Here is a 9,285-nt window from a genome sequence, read left to right on the forward strand (position 1 = left end):
TCATTTCTATTACAATTTTATTTATTTCTATTACAATTTATTCAACATACAATACAATAACCAAAAACACACCTAGAGCCTGCCAAACACACACCTACAGCCTGCCGGAAAAAACGGTAAGAAGAAGAGTTACTTTACTTATGGAACTGTACGATGGTCTATGTTTACTCTTTTCTCTAACTTTGTACGATATATCGTACAAATTTCAATGGGCCGCACTATAGGCAAAACACGAGTTTTTTTTCAAAATCGTAGATCTTCGCTTAGAAAAGAGATAATGGAATGAAAATTTTTGTATCGTGAAGATAAATGATCATATAATATAGGAAAACTATAGAGAAGTTACAATAACTTAACCCTAAAAATACCGTTCAAAATGTCACTTTTTTTGAAATTTTGGATTTTTATTTATTTAATACTTATTCTTAGTTTGTACTTGAATTTAAGTTTAGGTATGCTTAGCGTTCAAAGAGGTGAGGTTTTGTAGAAGAAACAAAAATGAAATCATCACTAAAACAATTTGTCGATTTGCAGAAGACACTTGAAGACTATTGTTTAAATAAACAAGTAACAACCGACTGCAATTCTCATGTAAAACAATAAGATTACCGTTAATTTCTTCATGATCCAATAATCGGATCTAAACCAAATTAGGATGGGACCACTTCTGAGCAGTGTTGCCAGAACTTTTTGGACGAACCGGCTACATTGGCAAATAAAACCGGCTAAAAACGGCTAAAATGTTTCACCTAAATTTCACATGTTTTATTTAAATAAATCACTAGTAAAAAGACTATTTCTTGGAGAGAAGTTACAAATTCGAGCCGGAAAAAATTTTTCCAGCAAGAATATGCAATTAGGAAAATCATATGATTGTGGCGCATGGTTGGATTTTTTGTCGACGATAATTTGAATAAACAAGTTCGTTAAATTTAAAAATTTACAAACTGGAGCGATTTTAAAATGAAAAATGTAAGTTAATACTTGTTTACTTAATTAATTTAGTTAATTTCAATGATTTGAAAGGTACTCGGCAAAAGAAAAACTGTATTCTTAATCGGAATGCAATCTCAACCAGAGTCGATATAGTAAACCCGACAAAGAAATTGAAGCGTATATTAAAGAAAGTCGGACTGACAAGACATATACACGTAGATCCTGTTTTTTGCCCCTCTGAAAGAATTTAAAAAAAAACCGTGGATACTAGCTGGCAGAAAACTTGCAAATTTGCGTTCGTACAGAAAATTGCAAGTTGCTCTACATGAGAGAGAATTTGGGAGCATTTCTTGTGATATTTTGAGTGATAATTCTCGCTGGATTTTCAACGAACAAACCTATTGTCTTCCCTACAAGGCCTTTTCAGACTGACCCATTCTCAATACACTCAAATAGAAACCAATACACATAAAAAACGCTGTAAAAATTTCCCTTCAATTTTAAGGCAGTAAAACAACGACCTTAAGCTAACATTAACCGAGGCCATATGTTGACAAGGGATGCAAAATCACAGTCACAGATTTTTCAGAAATCCCTTCAATTCTGATGTAAAATATGATGCCAAAATACTACAGGTCTCCCATTTAGATGGCCGGTCATATGACCGACAGATGTCTCGTAGAATTCCCAGAGAGTTTTGCTTTACATAGAAATTTGTGCTCTTTTATTTTCATTTTGACTCACTTCAGTGTTAAACTTTTGGGAGTGGGCAAAAATTATGTTTTGTAATTTAGGCAGAATTGAATATGCGCTATCTGGGAAGACAATATCTACATGTAATATTTATTCTGTTTGTTGGCACTATATCCAAACACAAACGCATCTTAACAGCCCAATTCTGTATAGGTGACAAAACTTTTGTAACTGAAAAACGAAAATTGTTTCATATATTTTTCCGTAACAAAACTGTAAAAAAAATTTGTCACTGATACAGAATAGAGGTATTAGTGTTTTAACAGTGAAATAATTTCTTATTTTCTAAGTTTGCAATAAAACTTCACACTTACAGGTCTATTCTGCGCTGGTAATAAAAAGTTTGTAACCTGTAAATAAAGTTCCTGTCAACTTTTAAACCCTTTTCGCATTCTGTATACTCTTGTAACCGGTAAATTTTGTTACCATCTCATAAGCTGGTAACAAATTATTGCCCCGTGAAATATGCAATGCCAGGATTTGCACAATTCTTCATAGCTGAATTGCTGAATATTTTAACTGCATTACCAACGTACCTAGAATCGCGGTGACAAGAACTGGTAACATTTTTTGGTAATACAATTTTCCGGTTACAAAATCTTCGGTAACGTGCAGAATAGACCTGTTAAAGTTAAGACATTTATAACAAATATTTTATGAAGAAAATCCCTTCTTCGTTTAAAATAAAAATAAGCGAAATCGGCCCAATTTCATACAACCCTGCCTGACATTAAAATTTTCTCCACGATAAGGCTAGTAGCCATTTCTAACAGATTTTGGGTCGCTTAGTCAAAAATGGAAACATATATACATATTTGAAATTTAAGAAAACAAGGCAAATAGCAAAATCGGCTAAAAACGGCTAATTTTTTTCTGTAAAACGGCTAACAAATCGGCTGCCAGCTAAATCGAAATTTCTCCGGCTGTTTGCTATCGCAACCGGCTAAATCTAGCCGGAAAATGGCAACACTGCTTCTGAGGTACCATCTTTCCTTTTAAAAGAATTATCGAAATCGATTATATGTAAATAAATAAAAAAATATTCCGACGAATGGATAACCTCCTCCTTTTATGAATTCGGTTAAAAATAATGAAAAATTTAAAGATTTGCAAGCAATTAAGGTAACTAACAAATTTGTATTTTAACTCTTCAGTAAGTTCATAATAAACTCTATGCAATATAAATTCTTTTGTAGAGCTCGGTACAACTCAATTGTTACAATAACAAGTAATTTTTAAGCAAAAAACACAACCGACTTCAATTCTCTTATAAATATTTAGAAGTACCGTTAATTTCTTCATGATCCTATGGGATCTAAACCAAATTAGTATGGGAACACTTGGAAATCGGTTGACGTGGTCCAAAGTTATGCCGTAACATACATAAAAAAGAAAATATTCCGACGAATTGATAACCTCCTCCTTTTTTGAAAGTCGGTTAAAAAGAGAAAAATTAATGAGGTACATTATTATAACTGTTTTTTAAAGTTTCTCTGCGTACGCCCATGAATCTCACATTACATATCGCACACCGTCTTCAAAAGGGGCACAACTCAAAATTACCGGGTTGTCGCATTATAATAAAACTTTGCTCCAGATTTTGCTGAAAGGTAATTAAAAGCTCTGTGTACATTTTTTGCGCATAATTTCCAAAATACCAAATTTTGAGTTGAGCCTCTTTTGAAGACGGTGTGCGATATGTAAGTATCAGGGATGTTCATTTTTCAGCCTTTGCGATCCCGGGATTTTCGGGATGTTGTTATCACAATCCCGGGATCCCGGGATTAGTCCCGGGATTTAGATATTCATTACTTTTCAACAATTTAAATCGAAAAAATTGATTCTTTAATGTTTGAGAAGCTCTCCTAGCATAAAATAAATAATAAATAAATGGGTTCGAAACCTACTTTTTTATTTTAAGTGGGGTTTTTATTTCTTCTCTCTGAGGTCAGGATTTATTTTAAAGGACTTTGTAACATCAAAGATATGATTGATTCCAAAAATTATTTAAAAAAATCAATGTAATGTAGACTAAAAATATGGGTACCACATGCAAGAGGAAATTTCGTTAGAATTAAAAAAAAAAAAAAACTGGATTCACAAGGACGAGTAGGTAATTTTTTAATGTGATAAAAATAGAAGGACAAAATTCGAGAATGTTATCGAGTTTATATAAGTCCTTAACTTATAATTTTTTCATTAACAAATGTTGCGAAATTTCAATGATAAAATTTTAAAAGGACATTTTCAATACCAGTCCTTCTGCACCAAAAACTTGAATCTGTTTAAATTCTACAAGATTTCCTCTTTAATTTGATACCCATACTTCTTCTCTAAGCACATTTATCTGGATTTTTTGAATCATTTTTGAAATACTGAAGTCAGAGTGAAAAACTAAAAAAGCAATTTTTCTATATTTAGCCCATGGTTTCCGAATATATTGATATTTGTGTTTAAAATTTACTATCACTTGGTGTTATATATATAATGAGCTAGCCATTATAAAGAATATTAATTATTGATTAAAAAAGAAATAATGGCCATCCGTGCAATTTCAAATCCCGAAAATCACGGGATTATTTGCCAAGAATCCTGGGATTTTCGGGACCTTAAAAAGGCCGGGATTAACATTCCTAGTAAGTATACATACATCTCTACTTATTAACGTTGGCGTCGAAGAGTGTTAAAATTCTAGAACCATGCCTTTGTTAGCTTAGAATAATGTTTGTATATCCTATTAGCATTTATCAGTACGATTGCAGATATGTGCAAATAAAGATATAAATACATGGGTATGTATGTGCATGCGTGTGTATGTAATATATATGTATGTATTTAACACTTTGAATTCCTGAATACTTGCGAATACAATGACATCTACTAAATTAAATTGGAACGACAATTCGTACACTTTTTGCATTGCTATTAGAGCGATCTGCACATGTTCAAACAATGCTCCAAATATCATGGCTGCCATCCGCTTGAGTAAGCTTTCATCTTTCGGCTGCGTTGCGCATACTCTGCAATTAGTTATCAACAGGGAACGGATTTTATGGAAATTGTCTTTTTTTCTGCTAAAGAGATAGAGTATATTCGATTAAGAGTGTCCACGATTCAGCTTTCTCTGATTCCATATATACACATTTGATGTTGCCTTTTTTTGCCTTTTTTAAGATATTTGCCTTTTTTTTGCCTTTTTTAAGATATTTTCCTTTTTTTGCCTTTTCTACCTTTAAAAAAGTGATTATAGCATTTACAATTTTTTTTTTAAGATTAAAAAATATACACATGCCCATGCGGCTTATAGAAGCGCAGGGACCTCTTGCCACACTGGTGTTGGAAAAATTAAAAGCCGTTTTCTCAGCTAACGTAGGCTTAGAGACAATAAGCGGTGTGGATAAAATTGTAAAGGGCGAGGAAAACGCCCTTATGTCATATTTCATCTTTAATCAGTCTATGATTTACAATCTTACAGACTAGAAGTAGGCTTAAAAGTATTAACGGTGACTAGTATATGTACAATTACCAAAATAGGTTTCAAGAGATGACTTAAAAAGACTTTTTGGAAGCGAAAAGTCGATATCTAAGCTCTTTGAGATATTGTTAAATTCCACAAGGCCTCGAAAAATAGGCGCAAAAGATGAGTAGTTAGTCTTAACTGCAGGAACGTAAAAGGGGATGTGAGAGCGAAGAGTTCTGAGAGGCACATTAAAGGTAACCTGCTCAAGAAGAGATGGGCAGTCAATGGAGCCAGAGATAAGATCGAATAAGAGTAATTGGGTACGCCTTCTATTTTCCAATGATAGCAAATTTATTGGTTTACACCGGGAGTAATATGAGGGAATCGGATCTGAGAAGTTAAGAGAAGCGAGGGCAAATCGAATAAACACCTTTTGAACTCGCTCAATCATAGAGGCGCGACAATTATAAATAGGGCTCCATATAATAGAGGTATACTCAAGTTTAGATCGCACTAAGGAATTAAATAATGCTTTCCGAGTGTAAGGGTCTCTAAAATCCTTGGCATATCTACGAATAAATGCTAAATTACTATAAACATTTGGAAGTAAATGACAAACATGATTTATAGATGAAAAATTCGAGTCAAACACAACACCAAGATCAACAAATTCACTAACAGAGGTAAGCTCATGGTTTACGAGGTAGTCATTTGAAGTAAGGGTATTTTGAGATTTAGATAAGGTCATCTTAAAGCACTTTTTTACATTCAAGGACAGTTTATTATATTCACACCAATTTATAAAACGATCTACATCTTCCTGAAGAAAGAGAACATCAGATGAGGAGGTTATTCTACGAAAGAGTTTTAAATCATCGGCATACAATAAAAAACTGGCGTGTTTGAAACAGGAGCTAATATCGTTTATAAACAGGACAAACAATAGGGGGCCAAGAATGCTACCCTGGGGTACACCTGATGTTACAACAAAGGGATTAGATTTACAATCATAGATATGAACAGATAGAGTCCTATTTGTAAGGTAAGACTTTAGCCAAGCTAGGAAATTAGAATGAACACCAATGCACTCCAACTTGTGTAGCAATAATTGGTGTGGTACCTTATCGAAGGCTTTAGAAAAGTCCGTATAAATGGTGTCTACCTGCGAGCCATCTTTGAAGGAAGAAACACAAAATTCTGAAAAAGAAGCTAAATTAGTGACCGTTGAACGACCAGCTACAAAACCATGTTGGTAGGGCTCAATCATTCTTTTGGCAAGAAAAGAGAGTTTAAAATGTATCACTTTTTCGAATAGCTTTGAGCAGACAGACAGTTTCGAAATAGGCCTATAATTTGTGATATCGTTTCTATTTCCAGATTTAAAGACTGGGGTTATAGACGCAATTTTCCATCTGTTAATAAATAATCCAGTCGAAAGAGATAGGTTGAATATATGACAAAAAGGAATACATAATGACAGACTACATCGTTTAACGAAGTGGGCACAAAAGCCATCAGAATCACATTTCAATGCCGGAGTTAGGGTAGACATGGCGTGAGTAATGTCAGATGTCGAGACAACCAACGAGCCAAGATCTAGGCGTTGGGTCGGCCAGTAATTTCGTCGTAGATTTATAGAATCACTCTCACAGGCGAAATTCGAGCTGAAAAATTTTGCAAAAAGTTCCACAGTATCTGGTAGAGATTTCGATGATTGACCGTTAAAGTACATGCAAGTCGGAATATTAGAACTACCCCGCTTAGAGCGTACGAAATTCCAAAAAGCTTTTGGGTTGTCTTTAAGTTCAGACTGAAGTCTCCTAATGTACTGGTTATAAAGAAATTTATCAAGAACATTAAACTGTTTCGCATAGTTAAGGTATTGCTCTTTGAGATAAGTATTGTGAATATTTGCCATATGGCGCTTGTAGCATGTATTTCTCTTATTTTTCAGATTTTTTAGAGTGACAGAGTACCAGGGTAATTTATGAGGCTTGGAGGGTAAAGCAGCCAGTTGCTCAGAGAAGACTTCAGCCAAAATGCTAAGAAAGGTTTCATAAGAGGCATTAACATATTTTGAATCGAAGATATCACACCAATTTACGTTATTTATAGCCAGGTTTATGACGTCATAATTTGCATCCCGAAAATTGTAGGAAATCCTATTATTTTGTATTAAGGGGAGCTTATCAAAAAACTCTAAAGAAACAATAAGGGGATTATGATGCTTATCAGAATAACAGATCGGAGTCTTACATTCAGAGAGATTAGATATCAAACTTTCGTCTACAAACACTAGATCTAATAATTTAGATAACTTATTGAATATGCAATTAATTTGCGTAATATTAAGGCTAAAAATACTATCAATAAAGTTTATTTCATGCGAACGAGTAACGTTGGTTGGGGTAAGGCGCCCCGAGTTTTGAAAGCATGTCCAGTTAATGCCAGGGAGATTGAAGTCGCCAAGAATACAAAGATTACAATTTCCATTACTTTCATAGATGTGTGTGACATTCTCTATGGGATAGTTATATAACTCATCTGAACTGTTCCATATTTAAATTAGGCTCCACTTGTATCACCTTACGTCGAGCGCACATTTAGTACATTCAAGGCTTTTCTTCGCGAAAATCGAATGAAAATGCTGCCAGAAAACTTAAAAATGCATCTTGTGGTTCAATGTTACTACAACTATACAGATTAAAGTTTTATGAGTTAGAAACTCGAAAGGGTAAAATAGTCAAAGATTCAAAGTACAAATTTTTCATATAATGAAACTAGTTCATAGTTTTTCTCTTTTTACTTGTAATATAAACATTTCTAAAATAAATATATTTTTTGATTGTTCTTCGTATTTTCTGTCTTTTTTTAGTGCCTTATTTTGCTTTTTTTGCAATACCTTTTTTTGCCTTTTCCTGCCCTTTTCGCTATTTTATTTTGCCTTTTTTATAGGTTTTTAGGTTCTAAAAATCCGTTCTCTGGTTATCAACGATTCGATTTTTAAAGATAAAAGGATTGACGAGATATTAAAAACAATGACGCAAACTTGTTGACCGTTTAAAAAAAAAGTGAGCAGACGACTAGAAATTTAGGTGTATTCCAAGCTTTATGTGGTTTGCCGCAATATACTTTATTGCAAAATGCCCCAACCAGATGGAACAGTGTTTACTTGATGGTGAATCGGTTAGTTGAACAAAATTAAAAATAAAAAAATCAACTATCTTTTGCTAAAATTCTTGTAAGTATGGCAAAGTAACTTTTCGCAAAAAGCTACTAAAAGATGCCTAATAAATCTCCGATCTAGCATCAGTGATTTGGGAGAAGGCATTTTGATGTTCATTTGTACATGTAAATATAGTTGTAAAGCGAAGAGAAATGAATGGCTGCGTAAAGTTTCACGATCTATAACCATATCTATATCTATACTTACGGTGACCATAAATATATTTTGAAAATGCAGGATAATTTTTAAAACAATTTACCTACATATAATTGCGTAGTATAAAAATAACAAAAATATACTACATATGTATATACATTCCTCGTCATTTGAATAGCGCGCCCTTTTTTGATTTTCTACCATATAAAGTATGCTTGACAAAATTTTTAAATGGAAGAAAATATGCAGCCCCCTGAACAAAAAAAACTGTCGCCCCTATGTTTATTTTTTTTTTTAAATTTGTAATTGTGGGTATCTAAATAAAGATGTTTAAGAAAGTTTACTACCGGGGATATTTGAGGAATATTTTAAATATTATAATTCTGGGTTAAGTTAAAGCGGTTTAAGAAAGTTTACTGTCGAAAATACTTTTGAAAATACTATTTGAAAAACTAAATTCAGTTATATTGACAAGATAGGGTAAATATTGAATTAGTACACCTTTGAAGAAAGTTCGCGATATGTAGACTCGAGTTATAAGAATATTAATATTCAAAGTGCTGTCGTCACTGATGTCCAGATGGTTTTCAAAAGCTTAATTTTTCATCTCAGTAGGTTAACTCTTCGGGTTTCGTGAAAACAGGTTTGTTATCCAGCTTTGGACATCCTCAGAGTCAATGTTGCCAAAGTATTCGACAATGGTTTTTTGTAAACCTTCCAAGTTAACGCTGGTATATTTTAAGGTTATTTTTCT

This window comes from Rhagoletis pomonella, unplaced genomic scaffold (genome assembly GCF_013731165.1).
Source record: "Rhagoletis pomonella isolate Grant_MI unplaced genomic scaffold, Rhpom_1.0 Rhpom_scaffold_00019, whole genome shotgun sequence".
Lineage (NCBI taxonomy): Eukaryota > Metazoa > Arthropoda > Insecta > Diptera > Tephritidae > Rhagoletis > Rhagoletis pomonella.